The sequence below is a fragment of the Adiantum capillus-veneris genome, chromosome 9 (assembly GCF_014529385.1).
Source record: "Adiantum capillus-veneris isolate H3 chromosome 9, ASM1452938v2, whole genome shotgun sequence".
NCBI classification, from domain to species: domain Eukaryota; kingdom Viridiplantae; phylum Streptophyta; class Polypodiopsida; order Polypodiales; family Pteridaceae; genus Adiantum; species Adiantum capillus-veneris.
In genome coordinates this window covers 49,168,111-49,192,952 of record NC_140939.1, presented here as the reverse complement: position 1 = coordinate 49,192,952, position 24,842 = coordinate 49,168,111, and positions in this window count along the sequence as shown.

Sequence of the window (24,842 nt, the reverse complement as noted above, 5' to 3'; positions counted from 1 at the left end):
GTAGCACACATGAACCTCAAGACAAAACCAAAATGCCATACATCATGCCATACCTTTTTTTTTAGCAACACTATTTTGTTAAGGCCCATATATGGCACTACATTAGTGTTTCATCCCACGACTAGACAAAAATGCATTAGATTCATGATCCATATACTGTCCCCCTCAAACAAGGGGTGCCCATTGTGCATTTTGAGACATTTTCATCCATAATCATTTTTTAAGAAACACATGAACACTTCAAACTTACCTTTGATTGGATACATCCATGTATGCCTAGAGTAATTATCAATAAAATTCACATAATTATCAAGGATGGAGTTTTCATAGGCCCACAAACATCACTATGCATGCATGTAGTCCTCAGTGAAACATCCTTTGGAATATTTGAATGCTACATCTTACCCAAAATAAAGCCTTCACAAACATGCTTGAAATGAGCTTCAAGAGGTGGATAAGAAGTAACCATATCAGACTTTTGTAAACGTAGCAAACTGACAAAATTTTACAAATGCAGTTGTGATTCAAAGGTTGTTCTCCTTGTTGTTTTAGAAATATGTATGCTATGATGAAACTTTTAGATCTTTTTGCTCCCGCTTTGAGGGAAATTCTACTGTGGGTGGTAGCAAGATAGACTTGGTGGCACCCTTCTTGGGGTTTTGTAGCTATCATAAGTATCAGATATATGTTGATGGTGGTGACTGCTTATGATGTTGGATTCTCATGATAGGATTGCTTCATAAGTTTTTTGTAACTATTTTTTGTTAGTATATACTTCCCACCCACACCAACGTGTGGGTATTGCGAAAGAAAAAAGATTGACTACACCACTTTAATAGAGAGGAGCCCATTTTGACTTTATCCCATCTCAACTCTAGACTTTCTACCATAATTTGCAATGAATTTATTATGATCAAACTAGAAGAAGCTAGATTGGATATGATACAGTCAAAGAGTTTCAAAGAGGTTTAAAGACTCTAGGAGCCAAAAAACATTATGGAGAATTGATGTTCTTCGTGCAATAATTGAGTGATTTGATTAGGGTTTCACCAAAAAAAGGGGAATGCTCACAATTGAGGAAGCTGGGGTATGTGATCTTTAAAACTAGTATTGGATATGTGATGATTACATCATGTGCACCACCATCCGAGTGCTTGAGAACCAAGAAGAATCCAACGGCATTTTTCTTGATGTCAAGTTTTATTGGACCCACAAAAAGAGATATTACACTTGTGCAGTCCGAATACACCCTAATATTTTGTGATAGCAATTGGACCAATCTATTTGGAATCTGCATTTGATGGGTAGATTGAAATAGATTCTATCCTCAAGAATAACGGACAACAATGGAGGTTTCGCTTCCTAAGGAAACGTGGTAGTGCAGATAAGGAAATGCTCTAGTTGAAAGAATGGTTGTGGTAGGTAATGTCGTGACCATGTGGTGTTGGACTAGCTATTCTTGCAAGCAAGACAAGATAGTTTCAAGCATAGGGAGGGACAATATAGATGATTACACAATCCCAAGACCCATATATCTCACTTTATCATCCTCTCATGTTATTGGGCTAGTTCACCTTTTGATATCTCTCTCTCTCTCTCTCCCTCTCTCTACATCTCTCTCTCTCTCTCTCTCTCTCTCTCTCTCTCTCTCTCCCCCCCCCCCCCCTCTCTCCCTCTCCCTCTCTCCTCTCTCTCTCTCTCTCTCTCTCTCTCTAAAAACATAATTGCACGAGGTAAATGAGGATATTCAATCAATGGTGACAATTTTATCTTTGAAAAAATGAATGCCATAGATAATGGAACCCCTTCCATTGCTCCACCCAAGTGGTGGAGATCTTTTATGTGAACCCACTTTAGGTAAGGATACACTTGTTGTGCAATTCTGATGCAAAAGGATCAACAATCATCTTTTATGTCCCCTATATACTTTGCAAGAAGAATTATGATTGGGCTTGAGAAAGGATATACTACTATTGAACAAATGGTTTTAGTAGTAATGTTTGTTGTAACAAAGTTCAAACCTTACCTAGTACCTAGAAATTTTGTTTTTTTGGCTTTAGAAGAAGTGTTTTACAACATATGGATGTGGGGTCCCATGTATTGCTAAGTGGATTCCTAGAATACATGAATTCGAGTACACATTATAGGTAGAGAAATCCACTTGAGCTAGCTTGGCATGTATTCTCACCCATATCCACTTTGAAAAGAAGATAAAGATAACCTTAGCTAAGGATAATTTCCCTACTGTTCGTGAGGAAGTGAAGCTAGAGTTAATCCATGCTCTTTACTTTGATGGAGCCTACAAGAGGACCATTGACAATAATTTGTAGTAGGCATTGTGGTCTATAATGACTCATGTGATAAATTCTTCTTTGTAGGGAATATGTTGGAGTCTTCCCACTCTAACAATGAGGCTGAATATGAAACTCTAAGATCTTGAGTGGTTCTTAGGACATGGTATTAATAGACTAAATGTATATGGTGATGCTACGCTTTTAGTAAAATAAGCATTCAAGAATCATGGTTTACTTCGTCACTTTAAAGTCAGAAGTCTCATGCATAACTTTCAAGCTATTCAACTCCATCATGTGCCTAGAAGCCAGAATATAGAAGCTGATGCACTAGAAACCATGAAGCTAATGGAAGCTCCGATAGGAGCTATTATACTCAAAGAACCTTAGTTTAAAGGTAGGGATTGTCTGTAGGATATTATGCATTTTGGGAAATAAGAGAATGCCCTGGAATTCTCACCAAGAGCCAAAAGCAATGGCTAGTTTGCAAGGCATCTAGATATCGACTAAACAATGAAGATCTCTATTGCAAGGCTGAGTATCAAGTACTTAGGAGGGTGCATCTCTCAATTAAAACTAGGAAAATCCTGGATCTATCATGAAGGTGTTTACAGTAGGCATTTTGTGCTAGATATCACTAGTAGGAAAACATTGCAAGTTGGTTTTGTGTGGCCTAGCTTACAATGAGATGCACACTATTGGGTAAAATATGCTAGGAGTGTCAAAAATATGGTGACAAGAGACTCAATTATGAGCCACAAATTTCTAAATTTTGTATGGACAGTTTGAAAAGTAGAAAATTGATTCTATTGGGCCCTCACCACAAGTCCAATCTGGTAAACAATATATAATAATGGGAGTAGACTTCATGACTGAATGGGGGCATAAGCAGTAGTGACTACATGGATTATAGCTAAGAAAGGAGCTAAGGTCATTTTGGAACACATTTGCTAGCACTACCATCTTTTTGGTTTTTGATCGTCTCTCATAAGGATTATGGCCATGGCTTGTCCACTTTAGGAACTGGTTGCATCTCCAAAGATTTACCCTCATCTATTGTGTTTGCAAAAATTCTAATAGTACAAGACTCCTCTTTGTTTGTTTCCACAAATTTGATTTTAATTGGATTTTGAGTGCAATTTATGAGCAAATGATCCCTTCCACATCGGTTATAGAATCCTTGAATTTTATGTTTTTGTCTATTTTGGTTTCTCCCTCTGTTCCTGTGTTCTCTTTTCCCAACTCATGCATTACAGGCTCATGAGTTTTTGGACCTCCAGGCTGTAGTAAGGCTTGAGAAGTTTCTATGAGTCTTTTGCATACCTCTATTCTTTTGGTTTTGTCTTTTGGACACGGATATGTCAGTAGTCTTTGTTATAAATTTTGGTTGCAACATAGCATCTAATTGCTCGTTCACCTTTTCCACAAAGACTAAACCACCTGATGTTATTTTGGATGATTTTTCTTTCTTCGTTCATTCCCTCTTTTCCTTTGCTTGTTTCAGCTCCTCTTTAGCTTGTTGCAACTCGATTTCTAAGGCATTTTTCTCTTTCAGCCTTTTTGCCTTAATTTGGTCTCGTTTGATTTTCTACGATTTTCTTTTAATTCTCCCTGATAAGTTTTTTAATTTTGTTTGAGGTGGCAATATGTTTTCCTCCTCAACGGGTGCATTTTTGGTAGCTTCTTGAGCTTGAGTCATCACCTTTATAGGAATTGTGAGTCCTACCTCACATCCGCTTGAAGAAGGAATCACTCTTACAATGTTCATTGTTGCTTTTCCCTTATTGTTTGGGTGTTTTGGATAGTCGTGAACCAGTTGTGAAGCAACATATTCTAGACAATATTGAAATATCTCCACGTGATGAAGACAATCTATTGGCCAATGATGTCCGCCACACTTGTAGCATGGTCCTACTTGTTTTGTAATTGGCGGTGTAGCAAATGATTGTTCTTGCCTAATAAGAATGGTCTTTGAAACATAATTTTGATTGCCTATGAACATGAGCGTGTTCCCATCCATGGAGTACTGGTTTCTCGTGGGTTGTGGCACATATGCTAGATGAGTGTAGTTGACTACTACTCTACCATCATTTAGTAGATGTGGGTTTTGCTATAGCATATATTGTGGTTTTGGCTGAGTTTTACACCATAGGGTGGTATAATCCCCTCCACAGGTATCACACATTCTCGTTGGCTTTTGTTGTTCATTCAAGTTCTATTTGTAGCCTTGGTTTATTCTTCTAATCACCTCCTCAACCACTTGATCAATGCTTAGTTCCCAAGGAGTTTGAGAATCTTGCTTTATTGTAGATTCACTCTTTGAAGAACAGGCACTACTTGTCACATTGTCTATATCTTCAGTCACCTCTCCATAGGCCTTACAACTGTCACCTAGATAAAGAACTTCTCTAGTAGTGACTTGCTCAAATATTGTGTATCCTTTCAAATGTATCTTTTTTAGAGTATCATTCCTCAAGCCCTCAATGAAGAGAACTGATAATCTCTCATCTTGTGGTAACTCTTGTGCATGACATGTCTCTATGTATTGTTTGAAGCGAATCAAAGCTTCTTTCACTCTCTCATTCTTTTTTATTTGAAAGCGTAAATTTGTGACAGCATTTGTGTTTGATACCCCTTTTTGAGAACTCATCTACAAATACATGTAAGAGATGTGCTATGTTTGGAAAATCAACTTTATTCAGTGGTTGAAACTACATCAAGGCCATCCCTTCTAATGTTAACGCAAATCCCTCATATTAGATGTGAAAATTTGCAATTTGTTCAACTCTCAATACTTGTTTAAAGAGTGAGACATGAGAATATGTGTCCCTTGACCCACTATACATTGTATTGAGACATTGGGCCACTTGATATGATCTGATCCACTCACCAATCTAACCAATTTGTTGTCTCTCACAAGGACATCTCTTGTTCTCTCTTCTCGTCTTGGAGAAAATCTTGGTGGAATCCTCTCTGATGCGTGCTCTAACATTGTTTTTGGCTGAAAGTAAGTAGAGATTAGAGTACCCTTGTATTTGTATCATTTTAAGTCAATTGGATCAACGAGTTTGTACTCTCATTCATACTTATCTACCATGAAAACTTGCACTCCTTGGAATTTGTATACATGAATGCATAGAGGTTCTTATGAAATGTCAGCTCTCTAGAAATGGGTTCTACACACTTGTAGAAGGTATATTGATTTTTGTTTGTGAACTTATATAATTCCTCATGAGCATAATCCATAAGCACTCTCACGGATTCATTGGTTTTGATTAATCTCACAATTGGTTTGCTGATTAGAGGATGCCTCTCCTCTAGGTCTTCATCAATTCTCACTCTTGAAGGTATTGCAACATTTCTTGTGATTCTCATGTCTCTGAGTTCAGTAGAAAATCTTGCTAGTGGATGATTTGTCATGGTTAAGGCTCACTCAAATCTCTCAAGATAGTCTTTGACAAGCCCACTTTGGCTTAGTGCACTTATCTCTTTTTGCCCTGGTCAAGTCTCTCAAAGCTAGGTCTTTGTGGATCTTTGGTCTTTATAAACCGTTCTTGGGGTACCCTCAAAACCCTTTATTCCTAGCTATGCCTGACTCAATTTGGACTTGTCTACCAAAATTTAGAGCAATTTTGGAGAAATGTACTTGAAACAACACTCAAAACAGTTTCAGAATTAGGACACAAGAACTTTGGCTTGTATCTTGGTCTTCAAAAGGTACTTTTAGCTCAAACTTGAGATTTGAGATGTTCTCAAGTATGTCTACAAGCTCATCAACTCAAATACCCCCACTATAAAGTGTACATGGATCACAATCCATGAACTCTTGTCAAATTTAGACTCCAAATATTGACAAGGTCATATGAAGGCTCTATACCAATTTTCATCAAGTTCGGGGTTTATGGATCACAATCCATGCTCAATCACATCTGGACTTGATCTCTTGGTACCTTGTTGCATTCTATGTCCACAAGATATATCTCAAATTTTTTGGGATTTAAACTTGTTTTGGCAGGTCAAATGCTCAACACTATGTTTGCATGGTGGTTTTTAGTATGTCACCTATTTTGATGTCTTCTAATCCAAATTTTCTCACTTTTTTCCAAAACTAAACTTGGGGATATGTTTTCTTATGTGTGCACTACTGATATGGAAAATTCTAGGTCAACCTGTCACTATGGGGACATGGATAGCGATCCATGTCAAAATAACTTTTCTTGGTACCATCAAAATCAACATGATTAGTAGGTGATATGGTATCAATGTTTTTTGAAAATGGACCTTTGGATTGAAATTAGCTCAGTTCTTGCACTTGCTCAAAATGTTGGACAACTTTGGGCTTTTGACTTGGTTTTTGATATCCAAATTCAATTTTGAAAAGACCACTAGGCTCCTTGGGACCTGCTCTAGCTATGCTGCAATTTTTGCATCACAGGAAGATATGGATTGTATGGTTTTGGTGCAGCTTGGACTTGATTAGGTCATACCCCATGTCTGTTTTAATGGTTTTTCACTTTGAATTGTTTTTGGCCTTTGGATGAGTTTTCTGGACTTTTTTAACAAACCTCCTTTGAAAACTTTTGTTCAAAATGATCTATGCTATAGGCTAATATAGATTTTGTCCCAAAATTCACATGGGAGACATGTATCGAGATCCATGTTCCACCACTTTTGGACTTCATATTTGGTGAGCTGATAGGTCCCCATTTAAAAAAAAACTTGGATCGATTTTGACCAACCAAAAGTGAATTCTATAGTTTATGTGAAAATTTTGACAATGTTCTATTTTTTGCTCTTTTGACCACTTTTTTGCAAATGATTCTTTTGGGAGAAGTGTTTGTCTATGTCTTAGCTACGTATTGCTAAAATCTCAGCCAAAAATCATGATGGGGGCATGGATCGTGATCCATGTTCCATCAAATTTGAACACCAAATTTGCTTGATGATTACCTGTAGTATCAATAGTCTACTCTACCACTTATTTTTGGATTTGGACAACTTTTTGTCAGTCAAAAGCAAGTTTTTTGGTCTGCCATGTGATTTTTGACTAGTTTATGTATTTACCTATTTTGACACACTTTTTTTAGTTTTTTGCTATGGTGCCTTTTGATAAAGTTCTTTCAAATGGATCAGCTATCTAATAGTCAAATCAACTCCGGATGGTCAAGGGGGACATGGATAGAGATCCATGTTCCACCACTTCTGAACATGAAATTTGGTCAGCAGTATGCTTGCACTTTGGGGACATCAAATTTGAACTCATTTCTTGATTTGGATCACAAAATCTCAAGATTTGACCAATTTTGTGTATGCAATTCCTTTTTTTGATGTTTTTGCCCTATCAACAAATTTTGATGTGATTTTTGAGTTTTTGTTTCAAGAAAACTTTCTCAGAGCAATGTCCCACTGATGCACAGTGTCACTGATCACTTTCCTGCAAAAATGGTCTCTAGGGGGCATGGATTGCAATCCATGTTTCTCCACAAAATCAGGCCCAACTTTCTAGATTGCTTCTAGAGAGTCTGCTAATATCCTTGATCAACAAATTTTTGACTTTGGATACGTTTTAGGTCTCTACCATCAAATTTTTAGAATTTTAGAGCTATAGTCATTTCAGCCAAAATATGATTTTCAATAGTTTTGCACATGATCTTTCATTCCAAATTTGATGGTTGTAGTTTCTACTTACCCTACTTTTAAGTATTGAAATGAAACTAGGAGGAAAATAAAATGAAACAAATCAAATTAAAGTCAAAACAAAAAATGGTACAACACTTTGAAAGTAATGAGAAAATCAAAGAATGAAATTCTTTTGGGTGTCTTACTCACAACCCTCTTTACTCAAGATTGGATTTAGCAAGTACTGGAATCCTGAACTCTACCAAGCACTAAACTATGTATCTAGCTGCTTCACTGCTAAAGTGTAAATGGAATGGAAGAAAAATATTCAAAAAAGAACACTCTAAATACGCACTAGGTCACTCACCATCTAAGGATCATTCCTCGGTAGCAGTACCAATGTTAACGAGTTGCCACAATGGATGTATGTGGGATAGCTATCTGGAACTAACATAATGTCAATACTCAGGGAAGTGTTTTGGATAGGGCACGAAGACTATTTGAGGTTGTCAATCCTCAAGAAATGAACCTATCAAGCTAATGCAAAAAATAAAAAAGAAAACCACTACTCAATGATCGGAAAACCTACCAATGTACTTCTTTCATTGCTTTAGGTCATCACACCATTTTGGCACTCGAGTGGAATTGAAATGCAATGAAATTTTAGGAGAAGTTCTAAGGAACCTTGGGGAACTTCCTTACCAAGTCTAGTTGCAATCCTTCAAGGTACCAAAATCATAATCCATCATGAAAAAGGTCGCAAAAACTGCAACAGATCTATCCAGAAAGGTTGCCCTATGGTCTAGGAACATTTTTCTATGGTCAAAATGTAGAAAAAAGTGATTTAAGCACTCAAATCTGATGATTTGGCTCACTAACGTGTGGTCGCAAACCTCAATAAATCTCAATGCTTACACTTGAATGAAAGAGCAAGGACAGAGGAACACCATGCAATTCTCAAAATTGAAAACGAATTACCCAATCATTAGTTGCAATGACTACAAATTGGAGCTTCATAGTTGCTTGAGCATACGTACAACAAAACTCTCTTCTATATAAAAAAAGCCTCCTTTCACTTTAAAGTTATTGACCTTTATACCTAGGGATTTCTAAATGTACAATGCCTGGCTCACATGGACTATTACAAATGTCATGACATGGTTACAACTCAAGCAATCGACCTGCTACTCTAGAATCAAGATTTACATAGAGTATTACTACACCAGCTCAAAAAATTAATAGATCAGTACAAATGTGGTGCTCGACTATGTGTTCGGTGGAAGCCCGTTCGGTCAATCCACTAACAGGGATGGATCCAATGGTGCATCAAATCAGTCTTGGAGGTGTCTCTTTCTAAGGGGTTATCATGGTGGTGACATTCCATTTTTGTAATAAAAAACAAATACCACATTGGCAACGTTGTGGGGGGGCCTTGAGAGGGTTGGTTGGGACCATGTCTGGTGTCATTTTCCTCTTCTCTCTCTCTTTCTCCCTGTACACATCTCTACCACTCTCTCTCATTCCCTCTCTTCATGGAAAGTAAAAGGAAGCATCATTCATACTACAAGCAATCAATGAAGCAAGGAAAGAAGTAAAGATTTGTGGAAGTGTAAAGTCTAAATCTTCACCATACTCCATTCTTTTGCACCACCCATTGGTATCAGAACTTTGTGACTTTGCAGTAATGCACTAATATTTGATTTTCTCTCTCTCTAGTGTTTGTCTGTGTATTGTAGCATTTGGACTTATGATGCTTCTCTCACTCAGTGAACTATAGGATGTGCGATTGCACATAGGACCATGCGCCTTGAGCATAGGAAATGCAAACACTGTTTACTTAGGATTACAATTGTGGTGCACCTGCAAGAGGGTAGTTAACTTGGTTTGTGCGCTCAAACACCTCGACATAAAGAAATCCTAGCATGGACATTGTTGATGGCTGAGCATAGAAGAATCCTTTCCCAAAAATTTTGTATCACTTATTTTTTAGAAACAATATAATCTTTTGTAATGGGTTTGAGTGGACACAACTTGGAGAAGACGAAGGAAGCTCAAGGCACAAAACTGAGAGTATGTTACTTAGTGTGCAATGGAAAGATAGATAGCCCTAGAGTGATGGGCGTATATACAATGCACAATAAAAAAAATCTCCTAAAGAGGGAAAAAATGCCTCGTCGGTCCTAGTGTGTTCGCACACATCACTACCACATGTATATGGTAACAAATCCCCCCTGGAGTGATGCGGTGAATGAGAGTGGGCACATGAGAAAAGGGAAGTGCCATGCCCTCAGGATATGATCAGTCCACAAAGGGAGTAAGCCCAAAGCTTTGCAGAAATATTTGAGCTTCTCACGAGACAATGTTTTTGTGAAAAGATCTGCAAGGTTGTCCTGTGTTGGCACATAAGCCAAGCTGATCTCTCCTATTGAGAGACTCTCCTTGACATAGTGGTAATGCACCTCAATGTGCTTTGTGTGAGCATGAGAAAACTGGGTTCCTCGCAACTGCATGAAGACTGAACTTTAAACTTGTTTCCATGGGAGTGGCAATAGTTTTGCAATCCTCAAGTCCAAAATTACATAGCAATGTCTCTATATAACTTTTCTGACACAAGGAAATACCACCATCACACTGCTTAAACTGTATGCCCAAGTAATGATGCACCAGGCCCAAATCTTTCATCTTGAAAGTAGCATTCAAATCAGCCTTAAATTCAATGATATGTCTCTCATTTGTCTCTCATTTGGTCCAGTGATCAACAAATCATCTACATAAGAACCACAACGAGAAGTACATCACCTTCACGCTTTACATACAATGTGCCTTCTGCTGGACTGTTACAAAAGCCTCGTTTGACCAAATGAGTGTTAGCTTTCTCATACCAAGCAGAGGGAGATTGCTTCAACCATACAAAGACTTCTTAAATCTGAAACTTTGTACTCTTGTCTTTCTTGAAAACACTGCGAGGCTGCGCTACATAAAATTCCTCAAATATGTCACCATTCAAGAAAGCAGTAACAATGTCTGACTGATGTACATCCCAACCAAAATGTGTTGCCAATGCACTCATTTTCAGCCCTTTCCTCATCAAGTACATCATGTACATCTGCATCAATAGTAGGCCGATCTGTAACATTTTTAGAAACCCCCATAGGCTATACATTTGCCTTTACATTCGAACTTCCACCACTGAAAAGAGGCAACAAAGTGTCATAAACTGTCTCTAGTACATGACAACAAGGGCTGAATAGAATCTTCCATAAACACTACATCCCGTAAAACCAGTATACACTTTTTTTGCGAATGATACAACATGTAACCTTTTCTTTCAACACTATAACCAACAAAAATACATTTGATAGCCCCATCATCCAATTTTTTGCGCTGTGTTTGTGGCACCAAAGCATATGCCAAACAACCAAAAACACACATGTGATCAATAGAAGGCTTTTTATCATGCCATGCTTCATATGGAGTAATAGACTGCCAACTTTTGTAGGACACCTGTTAAGTACATAAGTGGCACAAATGATGGCCTCAAGCCAAAAAGAATGCGACAAAGCTTGACTTTTGACCATACATCGTGCCATTTCTGTAAGTGACCTATTTTTCTCTCAGCAACACCATTTTTCTGAGGTGTATAAGGCACTATACATTGGTGTTTTATCCCACGACTAGCCAAAAATGCATTAAATTCTAGAAGTAGTAGCTAAGTGTTTGTTTCCTTATGCTTGTGGATCTTGGTAATTACTTCAATTTATAATAATTAGTGTTGATTATATGATATAGTTATTCATCTTGAAATTAAAGACAATTTATTCTTTGTTGTTATGATATAGTAATTACTAGTGAGATTATGATAATTAAACATCGTAATTGAACAGATTAAACTTAATGAAAATACTCAATAATAAGAAGAGATTAGCATACTGGCTTATAAGATAGGATATTGTAAAAGATTAAGTAGTAGAGAGGGGATTAAAAAGGATTAATGAAGGAATTTTGACTGTTAATATCATTAACACTTGTTAATGTGCATATCTAGATGATTAATAGTGCGGATCAAAGTAAGAAGAAATCCGTGTAATTTTATTTTATTATTTATCCACTTCTCTGCAGTGAGTCCCATTCTGCAACTTAAAACAATCTATTGACGTTGACCTTTAGAGGATGTCCTCCGAGCAAGGATTAGCCCACTCCCAACTTCGATCATCCACCAGATTGCAAATTGTAGGCGTATCGGGTTTCTTTCTCGTGAGAACTGAACATGTCGGCCTCGGCCGCAGTTTCTCAACCAGTACGGTAGCTGCATATCCTTTAATCTCACTCCAACTTTCTCCCTCTATCTCTCTCTCTCCTCAACCTGTATCTGTCTCCCTCATAGCCGGGGATGGTCACCTCGCACTTGCCGCTCCTCACTGCCATCATCGTCATCATGGCATCTGTCCTTGTTATCATTGCTAATGCTCTGCGATATTGTCACCAATGATTATGTTGTTGGACTTGTGTATGGTAGGTGGGTCCCGGATCTCGTTAGCTGCGCCCTCGTGGGTTCTATTCTCTCAGAGCTTCTGCATGATATTCATCTTCAAGTACACGTCCCTGCATCATTTCTAAAGCTTGTATACATCCTTTTGCATAATTACACATCCTATATACTCACACAAGTCATTCAGAGTGGCGTTCCTCCTTCATCAATGTGGGATTAAGCTGGGCGTAAATTATATGGCCCCACATGTGCTCATGGTGATCCTCCTCCTCAGTTCTCTCTCTTTTGCAACTACCAGCACATGGGCCAGATTTGGCAGAGGCAGTTACCCTAACATGTGTGGTGTTGTTACAAGAGCATGCTCTAGTGGAGAATTTTGAACTCATTGTCGTGCCTTAATTACGTAGATGGATTGAGAAACTGAGAACTGCACATGGTGCTACGTGGGTATCATTTAAACAAGCTCTCAAGGATGAATATTTTCTTGGGGATAAGGAGCGCGTTACAAAGAAGAGTTGTTTGAAGTGGGTACAACAGCATAACAAGGGGCTATCTTCTCTTGAATTGTTGAAAGAATTTGAAAAGAGATTTGCTCAATTTTTTGCAACCGAATGCGTTGCACTTAATTCAGAGAAAGTAGAACTTTTTGTGCAGACTGCAGATCCAAAATTGCAAAAAAGCTTAGTGGATCTCCTCGAGGATAACATAGGGGAATTGAGGCTGAAGTCAAATTGGAAAGAAGTGATTGAAGTAGTTGGATTGTAGCCAATTAACTCTGTTCTAATCTGTGTTGTTCTCTTGCAATTCTCTCTAAATGCCTCTATATCTGTTACAAAATTGCTATTTTATTATTTATTGCAGCTGTGACAAGTGGAAAGGACTGGACTGAGCTAGGCCTTTGCGAATGGAAATATATATAGTGTACATTTTATTATTCAAGTGCTCTTTTATGAGCTTTGGCCATTTATGACCGGCCGGCCAGTTTGTAGTCACATTTGACCATTCAAGAAATCTATAAAACAAATACGTGCAAGAGGGAAATGGTCACTCTTGCACGGGGGGAGATTGCACCCAGTGCTTGTGTCTTCCTCTCTCCTCTCCTCTCTTCTCTCTCGTCGTGCCGGCATAGTACTCCATTCTAGGAAGTGCGCCTACACGAGCCGTATTACTCTCTCTCGCTCTCTATCTCTCTCTGTTCGTCTATCTCGCGATTATGCGTCTTTGTGGTTGCCAGGTATGTCGCTTAGTCTGTTTATGGTTTTTAGTATGCTATTTCGAATGTTTCGTAGGGAACTCCATGCCTCCGGGTGTAGCAGTGGTATCAGAGCGTAGGCTACGCTCCAAGACTGAAGATTTTCTACAAGTAGCAGCTAAGTGTTTTTTTCCTTATGCTTGTAGATTTTGGTAATTGCTTCAATTTATAATAATTAGTGTTGATTATATGATATAGTTAGTCATCTTGAAATAAAGACAATTTATTCTTTGTTGTTATGATATAGTAATTACTAGTGAGATTATGAAAATTAAACATTGTAATTGAATAGATTAAACTTAATGAAAATACTCAATAATAAGAAGGGATTAGCATACGGCCTTAGATAGGATATTATAAAAGATTAAGTAGTAGAGAGGGGATTAAAAAGGATTAATCAAGGAATTATGATTGTTAATATCATTAACACTTGCTAACGTGCATAGCTAGATGATTAATAGTGCGGATCAAAGTAAGAAGAAATCCGTGTTATTTTACTTTATTATTTATCCACTTCTCTGCACTGAGTCCCATTCTGCAACTTAAAACGATCTATTGACGTTGACCTTTAGAGGATGTCCTCCGAGCAAGAATTAGCCCACTCCCAACTTCGATCATCCACCAGATTACAAATCGCAGGCGTATCGAGTTTCTTTCTCGTGAGAACTGAACAGGTCAGCCTAGGCTGCATTTTCTCAAACAGTACTGTAGCTGCATACCCTTTAATCTCACTCCAACTCTCTCTCTCTCTCTCTCTCTCTCTCTCTCTCTCTCTCTCTCTCTCTCTCTCTCTCTCTCTCTTTGTCTCTCCTCAACCTATATCTCTCTCCCTCATAGCCGGGGACGGTCACTTTGCGCTTGCCAATGCTCACTGCGATCATCGTCATCGTGGCATCTGTCCTTGTTCTCATTGCTGATGCTCTACGATACTGTCACCAATGATTATGTTGCTGGACTTGTGTATGGTAGGTGGGTCCCGGCTCTCCTTAGCTGCACCCTCGTGGGTTCTATTCCCGCAGAGCTTCTGCATGATATTCATCTTCAAGTACACATCCCTGCATCATTTCTAAAGCTTGTATACATCCTTTTGCACAATTACACATCCTATATACTCACACAAGTCATTCAGAGTGGCGTTCCTACTTCATCAATGTGGGATTAATCTGGACGTAAATTAGATGGCCCCACATGTGCTCATGGTGATCCTCCTCCTCAGTTCTCTCTCTTCTGCAACTACCGGCACATGGGCCGGATCTGGCTGAGGTAGTTACCCTAACGTGTGTGTTGTCTCGACGAGGGCGTGTTATCGAGAGGAAATGACGGGCGACGAAGTGATAAAAATTCTTGATGACACCACCACTGACGTTGTATTGTGATCAACTAAGGGTGCCTCCTCCTACAGTTGTGCTTTATGCAATGCGGCTATCTCGTATACCCGTCGCAACACCACCATAACCCTCTATTCCCGTCACGACACCATATAACTTGGGTATCTCCCACTTCCTTGGTATCATCATCTTATTTGAATCCATCCTAGGCTCTTCGATTGTTGACAAGGGAAGGTTGATCTCGATTTGGGCTGCTCTCTTCTATTTTGGAGAAGAAGCCACTTTATGAAGCCTTGATCTTTGATTATTTCTTGATGAAAATGAAAATAAGAATTGTGGAGTAGTCAAAGACATCAACAATGGGTGGCGGTGCTGGTGATCAAAAACACGAACAATGAGTACAAGGGTGAAGATGGGTTTGAAAGCTTTAGAATACTCATCCCTAGCTGCAGTTCATATGCAACGCTTGTTTTCAACATATCCAGGGGGCATTACTTTAAGATATCATTACTACCATTGGTTTTTCCACTCTCAAGTTGTTATCATGTATGAGTTCCTTCAAGATCGAACACTAATCATAAGGCTTTGTACACTTTTATTGTCTTGTGCCTTTGTATAAGTTATAACCCTAGGTTACAAGCTCTCCATTGACCTACTCATTCCTGAGGATTGTTCTACCCAGGTCACAAGGTGCTACAATGTATCAAGCTCTAGTGTAATTTTTAGTTTTTTTTTTCCACGGCATCAAGCCATCTACCTATTAACCATCATCGATACCGTCTATTATTATTTTTTAAATTTATTTAAAATTTTAAAAAAAGAAACAAAGAGAGATAAAGATTATGTTGAACCTCCCAGAGGAAGTTGCCATTGTCATTCTAAGTTTGAAAAAAAATTTCTCATTGTTTCTCTACCTCTCCATTGTATTCATATACCCTAACACGATCATATTCATCATCTTCCAACAAGCAAACATTATACATGTTTTATAATGGTGATGCATAAACTTTCATCTTTTGATTGTGTCTTTATCTCTCTCTCTTTGGTGGGTTTTGCTACAGACTACATCAATATCGTAGCCCAGGACACTTAACAAGAGGCTCTTTTAATTAAGAAGAGTGATACTTCTAATGCAAAAAATCATATTCAAAGCCTGATTTTGTATACAACTTTTTGTAATTTCTCCTTCATGCTACACTACAATATATGACACCCATCTGTGCGACTTGAACTTTATGAAATCGACATATTTAGGAAACTTTCCTTCATTTTAGACTATTTAAATAGACTATTCTTATATTTTTCTCATTGCTAATTACATCCAAAGTGGTTTAACATTTGTACTTTGGTTTGTTATATTTTGAACAAAATTAATCAAATGATGAATTTTGCTGCTAACCTTTATTTTCAAGAACTTGTTTAACATTTGAGGATTTGGATACTAGTCACTTCTTCAAACCACCTCCAGGTATGTAATTCATCATTGTTTTCCATGGACTTTTAATTCTCCTTAATGAATCCATTCATATCTATATCTACCATTATCATAATTCTGAAGATCTTATCAATTATGCAACATATCTCATCTACCTATACTCTCTTAATACACTATTACGATAATACTCACTTTCTCTACTTCCTTGGAAGCTTATCTTTTTTGTTGGTGCATATATTTAAGGACACAAAGTCAAGCAGTTTGCAATAGAGATAATATCTTTGGAAAATTTGAAAGGGAACACACCTTTTGCTTCTTTGCATTTTCTTAAGGCATATGAAATTACCATCCCTAAAGTTCTGGCTTGTGCTTGCATTGCATGTAATTTCTATTGAGACGATTTTGCATTAAGCTATGCAACTACTCATATGAGCTGTGGTGCTTTGACTCCATGAACAACAATTTGTAAATACTCTGCTACTCAACTATACTTCAATGTGGTGTACACAGGTAGAAATTGATTTGTCTTTCTTTTATATCTAGCCTAGTCCATTGGTCACCAACATACAGATTCACCGATTTAAGCAATGTGTAAATACTCATCTTGGTGCAGATCCGCCGATTTAGGCAGCACATTGATAAACTTCAGATTTATTATTTTTAAACAATATCCAATGCAGATCCGTGGATTTAGGTACCATTAGTGCAGATTCGCCGATTTAGGCAGCACACTTTATTGGTGTAGACTCGCCGGATGAGGCAACACCGATCACAAAATCATGTTGCAGTGGCTGGCCACCACTGTAACTGGTATGATTTTGTTCCCCAGGTACATAATGAAAGTGATTTGAATTTGGACTTATATCATGGAATTGGAATTGGATTGGGATTTGATATTTGATGATTATTTTATCACGGTAGTATTTATGTGATGAGACTTGACATTATCAGATTGATGATGAGTGTGACCAATGATATCCTGATTCATCAGGGTATGACATATACTGCTTATTCTAGTGGTATGGGACACTAGAATAGGTAGTATATGGATGACAAAAGGCATAAGCAATGTTGTCTAATTTTATGGATTTTTCTTTTACTATTTGATACAAATTTACAATCATTATTTTTGACAAGTATTGTTTGCAAATTTTTATCTTCGCAACTGAGGACAGTTGCTTTTCGATGGAGAGGTATGTTACAAAATTGATATTTTATTATTTATTGTAGCTGTGAGAGGTAGAAAGGACTGGACCGAGCTAGGCCTATGCAAATGGAAATATATATATTGTACATTTTATTATTCAAGTGCTCTTTTATGAGCTTTGGTCATTTATGATCGGCCGGCCAGTTTTTACTCACATTTGATCATTCAAGAAATCTATAAAACAAATACGTGCAAGAGGGAAATGGTCACTCTTGCATGTGGGGAGATTGCACCCAGTGCTTGTGTCTTCCTCTCTCCTCTGGTCTATTCTCTCTCGCCGTGCCGGTGTAGTACTCCATTCTAGGAGGTGCGCGTGCACGAGCCGTGTTACTCTCTCTCGCTCTCTATCTCTCTCTGTTCGTTTATCTCGCGATTATGCATCTATGTGGTTGCCAGGTATATCAAATAGTCTGTTTATGGTTTGTAGTATGCTATTGCGGATGTTTTGCAGGGAACTCCACGCCTCCGGGTGCAGCAGTGGTATCATAGCGTAGGCTACGCTCCAAGACTGAAGATTTTCTAAGTAGCAACTAAGTGTTTGTTTCCTTATGCTTGTAGATTTTGGTAATTGCTTCAATTTATAATAATTAGTGTTGATTATATGATATAGTTAGTCATCTTGAAATTAAAGACAATTTATTCTTTGTTGTTATGATATAGTAATTACTAGTGAGATTATGAAAATTAAACATTGTAATTGAATAGATTAAACTTAATGAAAATACTCAATAATAAGAAGGGATTAGCATACGGCCTTAGATAGGATATTATAAAAGATTAAGTAGTAGAGAGGGGATTAAAAAGGATTAATCAAGGAATTATGATTGTTAATATCATTAACACTTGCTAACGTGCATAGTTAGATGATTAATAGTGCGGATCGACGTAATAAGAAATCCGTGTTATTTTACTTTATTATTTATCCACTTCTCTGCACTGAGTCCCATTCTGCAACTTAAAGCGATCTATTGATGTTGACCTTTAGAGGATGTCCTCCAAGCAAGGATTAGCCCACTCCCAACTTTGATCATCCACCAGATTATAAATCGCAGGCGTATCGAGTTTCTTCCTCGTGAGAACTGCCCATTGCATAAAATATAATAGTTTATATATAATGCAATTGAAGCCTTCAAAAATTAGCACTGATTGCAGCATATCGCCAATCCAGTGAGGTGTATATAGCGGAGCTAGGCACAATACAGTCTCTGTCTCTCTCTACAATCACATTTCTCTCTCTCTTTCTCTCGCAGTCCGCCTCACAATGCCATGCAACATTATGCCATCATTGCCCAACCCACCTGTTGAACATTTATGGTCAACCAAAAAAGTGTTTATTGACTTTGAAATTGCAATACTAGAAGAAATCTAAGCAAATACAAAAAACTACAATCATATGTACAAGTTTTAACTCTTGTTTCTTGCAACTTTTCTTTAGGTGGGCTGGCTAACCCCTTGCACCACTTTTGTATAATCACCTAGATCAAAGGGAGAGCTTCTTTGCGCATAGTATACTCCTGCCTCCCACAAGCCATAGTGTTCACCTTTGGGATCAAATAGATAACTTTGGGCATGGCCATCCATTTCCAACAGCCTCTTATACTTCTTCATCCAAGCAAAGAACCAATGATGTATGTAAAACACATACAATATTTGCTCACGTCTCTAAGAAGCCTTTGGCATATTTCTTGCTTCAAAAACGGTATTGTGTTTGCACATCATTATCATGTTCCATCCCAACCATGTAGTGATGAAGAGGTTCCTAAGCAAGAAACCACCTCAAAAAACACATGTACTTGATACATAGCCCATTGTACACTTACTTTTATAAGTATATCCAGCAACCACGAAGCACATACCTCTTTACCCTCTTTTTAGGAATCTAACCACGAAAGCACTGGGTAAGCTCAGAAAAGATGTCGACCTCAACAAACACAATGCGTGGGACCTCTTTGCTCAGAGCATCCAGAAAGCAATCAAAACCTCGGGCCCCCGAATCAAGAAAGTTAGGGAGGGACACCTTATGCATCTTGCAGTGGAGGTACAACTGCTTACCTCCAAAAAAGCCAATGGGCTTGCTACTGAGGAGGAGCACAAACGATGGCTCGAAGCCAAATCTAACCTTGCTAATGAGCAGTTAAAAGATATCATAAAGGCAAGGCTTCTCTCTAGGGAGATTTCCTTCAACCGGAAGCCTCTAATCAAGCTCAATTTTTTAGGGCTTCAAAAATCAAGAAGAGTCGGGGCCACGTCTGCTCGCTCTATGATGATAAAGGGACAGCAGTTCATAACCAGGATGAGATGGCTGGTCTGATGTTGAGATATCTTAGTCAAATCATTGGAAAGCCAGAGATCCAGTCCCAAGAAGTGGAAGAAGCCAGAGGGACCTTACTTCATAGTGTCAAGAAGAAGATTCCCCACTCAGAAGCTAATAGCTTGGAAAGGTAATTTTCTGAAGACGAATGTTCTCTTGCAATGCAAGCCTTTGGCAAGGAAAAGTCACCTGGTTGGGATGGGATGACGGTAGAATTCTCTAGAGAATTTTGGGATGGTCTCAAGGGCCCAATCACAAGGTTGGCCAATAAAGCCATTGTCAAAGGGTCGATGGAGATAAGTGTAAAGAGAGGGCTTATCAAACCCATCCCAAAGCAGATCTGTTGTTCTTAACTTAAACATTGGCATCCTATAATGATGATGTTGGTGGCCTACAAATTTATTGCTAAAGCAGTAGCCCTCAAACTTTCCCCCTTACTAAACAAGATCATCTCTCCCCATCAACATGGATTCATCAAAGGAAGGTCCATCTACGATAACATCTTGGCAGCAATGGTGGAATTGAATACGCAACTGTCACAAAGCAAGAGTGCATTCTACTGCAGTTGGACCTGGATAAGGCTTATGATAGAATAATATGGTAATATATAGAAGCTGTCATGGAAGCTCTGGGCTTTGGGCCTTGCCTATGTCGTCTGGTACGTGTACTGGGGGCTGGAAGCCAGTCAAAGCTCCTATTCAAGGATAGAATTGTGGGCTCTTTTGAGGTCGAGAGGTCTATTAAGCAGGGATGCCCCTTGGCCCCCTCATTTTTTCCATAGGATCGCATCCTTTAATCACAACACTTGAAGCTAGTGCAGAAAACGAGGGGAGTTGCAAGGCCTGGCTTTACCAGGAAATAGCCAGCTCGTAGCAAAACTTTTTGCAGACTATTCTCTTCTTTTCTTAAAGGCGTGCCCCCAAGTCATCAGGAAAGCTCTAGAGATTGTACAAATATTCTCGGTAGCTTTGGGGTCCAAGTGTAATATAGAGAAGTCAAGGCTGATCTCCCTATCGGAAAATGACTCAATTGACCCTTCTGACTAGTCAGGGGAGATTGTCACAAAAGGGAATATCTTCAGACATCTGGGAGCACCCTTGGGGGTGGATGTAACTCACAAGCAAAGATTTGAGTGGGTGCTTGAAAAAATCAAAACAAAAATGAGTAGGTGGGAGTATTCTCTTCTTCCATTCCAAAGTCCGATAAAAGTGATAAATGCCTTCATGATTCCTTATGTTGCCTACACTAGCCCGCTTTTCAAGATGGCTAAGTGTCACTGGAAAGAGTTCTTAAAACCAATAAAAAGGTTTTTATGAAAAAACAACACGAAATCCACCAGGCCTGGCAATGGGCCCATTGGAATCAGTTGCTCGTTCGGTGAATCAAGGAGGCCTTGGAATTCTCAACCAGGTGGCCCATGCAGAAGCTTGTTGCGCCAAATTTGTCATCTCCTTGGCTAAACATGATCAAGTTTGGGATGTCATGATCAAAGATATGATGTAAGCAGCTAAACTTGGATTGAAAGGAGGTAAATGGAGAGGGGTGGAGTTCCATGAAAAATTATTAGCCCCGTCATGGTCTACCCTTAGACTGTGAGGCAGCTCAGGAGAATTGGTAAGAAAATGCAATAAGGCAGCGGGAGTCTTAAAGTGGGGGGAAGAAACCAAATACTTCAAGAAATCCATTTTGCATTGGTCCCCCTGGATGTCCAAAGTTGTAGATCTGCCACAAATTACCTATTGGATAGAGACAACCAAAAAACTGAATAACAAGGGTCTGAATCAACTTGGGCACTTCTTGGACAGTGACAACAAGAGTTGAAAACCATAGATCTTCTGGTTTCCCAGTACCAACTTAATAGCATGGAGGTCTTGATTGTCCACAAAGTGATGAAAGAGCTTGACAACATAGTGATGCCGATTTGTGACTCGGAGTTGGACTGGAATGCCTAGAAATGGCCCGGAAGAAATCTCTTATGGAAACCCTATCCTAAAGACATTTATCATACAATGATGCATAAGAAGAAATGGTCTAGCCCCCTTAACAAGATATGGTAAAAACAATGGCCGGAGGAAAGGTGGGAGCAAGTAATAGAGAACATCTGGAAGCCTAAGATTCCGCAACACATGAAGGTATTTTTATGGAAGGTAATATGGGGTGCTCTACCGACGGGGGTGGAAATTTAGGAGAGAGGGATTGGGCCAGATCGATGCTTGGGGTGCAGGCTCGCTAGTGAAGATCTAGCGGACCTCTTTATGGATTGCCCAACTATCAAAGGCCTAGCAGGGAAAATATCCAAGTGGGTCCAAAGAACATGGAAAATTTGTTTCTTCAAGACTGATCTATTCCTTGGATGGAAGAATTCAGGTAGTCCTGCCATCCTCATCAGCACTCAAATCGTCCAATACTTCTTCTTACATAATGTATGGAAGACAAGGAACTGCCATGTGTTTGAAGGAGGTTTCGAGGTAGCAAGCTTCGCAAAAATTATACAAGAAAGCAAAGTGCTAATATGGACACTCGGACGCAAGCAACACTTGGAGGATTGGTCTAGGATTACTTGTGCCTTGTTGTCAACAGTTGGCATGCCTAGCACGAGGGAAAATACTAGCCATCGGTAATTAAAAGATATCAGAAGAACATGACAATGGACTTTGCTGTCCTGATAGCCGTTGTGATTTTGGTCCTTGTATGATGTCATGGCTCAACACGAGCATGACAAGACCTTGTAATTTTTTACGTTGATCAATATAATTCACTCACAATTGTGAGTTTTGCTAAAAAAAAAAGAGCTCAACCAAATCCATAAGCTCACATGTCCTACTATGCCTACTTATATAAAGAAGAAAAAAATGCATCCCATACCATCTCATCAAAAAACATAGTATCGGCATCATTTGCCTCCTCGTAAGAGCATGCATACTCACTTTACCCACGTTCGTCACTACCAATCTCCATCAAGCTCAAAATTGGTTCCATTTCTCCACATCCATAAGGTAGACCTGTAACCATGAACTCATTCATCTATGGTCCTTCCATAATAGGTGTGGTTGTGGACTCCTTGGAAAATCTTTGCACCTTTTGCACAACTATAGTGCACTCCATTTCTACTTTTAAAAGCATAACCATTAACATGCTATTGCATACATCTTTTGCATTCACATTCAACTCTAAACTCCTTGACACATCCATCTGGTCTTCATAAAATTTTCTTAAGTCTGTAAACTCATCCCCTCCATTGTTGTCATTGGCATGAATCTTGAATCCAAGTCATCCTGTCCTTGCCATAAGTCATCAAGTTTTTACTACTCTAGGAAAGGTTGCTCACCCTTTAGGCTCTGCACAACCTCTTTAACCTTTTCTTCATGTACACTTTCTTGCTCCACATCTACCCTCTTCTCTTCATGTATACATTCATTGGATAGGTCTTCATCCTTGCTAGCTAGGTTATCTCCATTTTGCATAGTAGCATACCAAATGGGAGGCATAAATTGAAAAGGTGGAACAAAAAATCTTACCAATGGCAAAAAAAGCACCTCTCTAATGCTTGACACTTTCTCTAACATCATGGTATGATGCATCCCCATCACAAAACAGTAAACACAATTAGCATGCTTTAACATTTTTTTTGCCTTCTTGCTCTTTATTTTGACAGGTAGACCATTTGGCCATAGTTTTCCACATCCCCAAATTAAAAAAACCACCACTTACATCTTGTTTCAAAATTCTCAATTGTGCATCCTAATCCATTGGAGAAACTCCCTTCTAAAAAGATTCAATAAACCACTTCCAAACTTCCTATAGAAATCATCAATCTTTAGAAAAACGCTTTCAAACTTCCTTTAGCAATCACCATTCCTATCCTTCAAACCGTACTCTGGCTTTTCCTTGCTAAACTAATGGTAGCAGCTTGAACATTTCTCTATCCTCATATATTACCATCTAAATAGGTAGAGCTACAGATTGGGAAACCAATCTATAGCCGCTTCATCTCTAGTAAGAACCATTTCATTATCAAGCATTATCCTTATGCTTTAGAACTTCATCATGGAGCAATCAGTGTGATCCTTCATGGAGTCACTAGAAGATGGAGAGGGGAAATGAGGAACACAACCACAACACATAGAATTGTGCTTTTAGAGCTCAACGTATGCACATCACCCCTATCCTCTCATAAACACCTTCACAAAATACAGTTCTCAATAGAAAAACCTGATTTGTCCACAACCACTGCACACACACTCTCCAAGATCACAACTTGACACACACACAAATACAATCCATTCCCAACCTTCCAGTGGACTCTCTCTCTCTCTCTCTCTCTCTCTATGTGTGTGTGTGTGTGTGTGCACGCGCGCTAAACAGAGATGGCCTAGGGGGAACATGCACACACACAATTAGCACTACAAAGAAAAAGAGTAGTAGAAAAGAAGATGGGGAAGGGGGAGAGACACCAAAAATTGGCGAGTTTAGTTGATCTTGACTCAAAAAAAAGTGCAATCTTCTTTGTGTAAAATTAAGCTTTTTCTTTCGCAAGCATAATGAAAAGGCCTCCAAATGGATTCAAGACACTTATTTATAAAATAGTTTTTCTATTTTTAGTATTCTCTTTCTCCAAGAGTTCTGCGGCCACTACCTTTTGGTATGCTTGCATGTGCATGGCCACTTAACTAGACTTCACCATGAACCTCATTCTCTCGTGTGACACTATTGCACCCCTTAAGCACCAACGGTAGCCACTGGTGGGCGTGAGAGTGAACCCTCATCAACTAAAGGGGAGGCCCATTGACACCCATATGAAACAAGCCCATCACATGGATGCCAATGATTGTTAACCAACAAGTAGCACCACCATGCCACCCAATAATTCCATGGACACTGCCTTATAGTACCACACACCCACAAGGGCC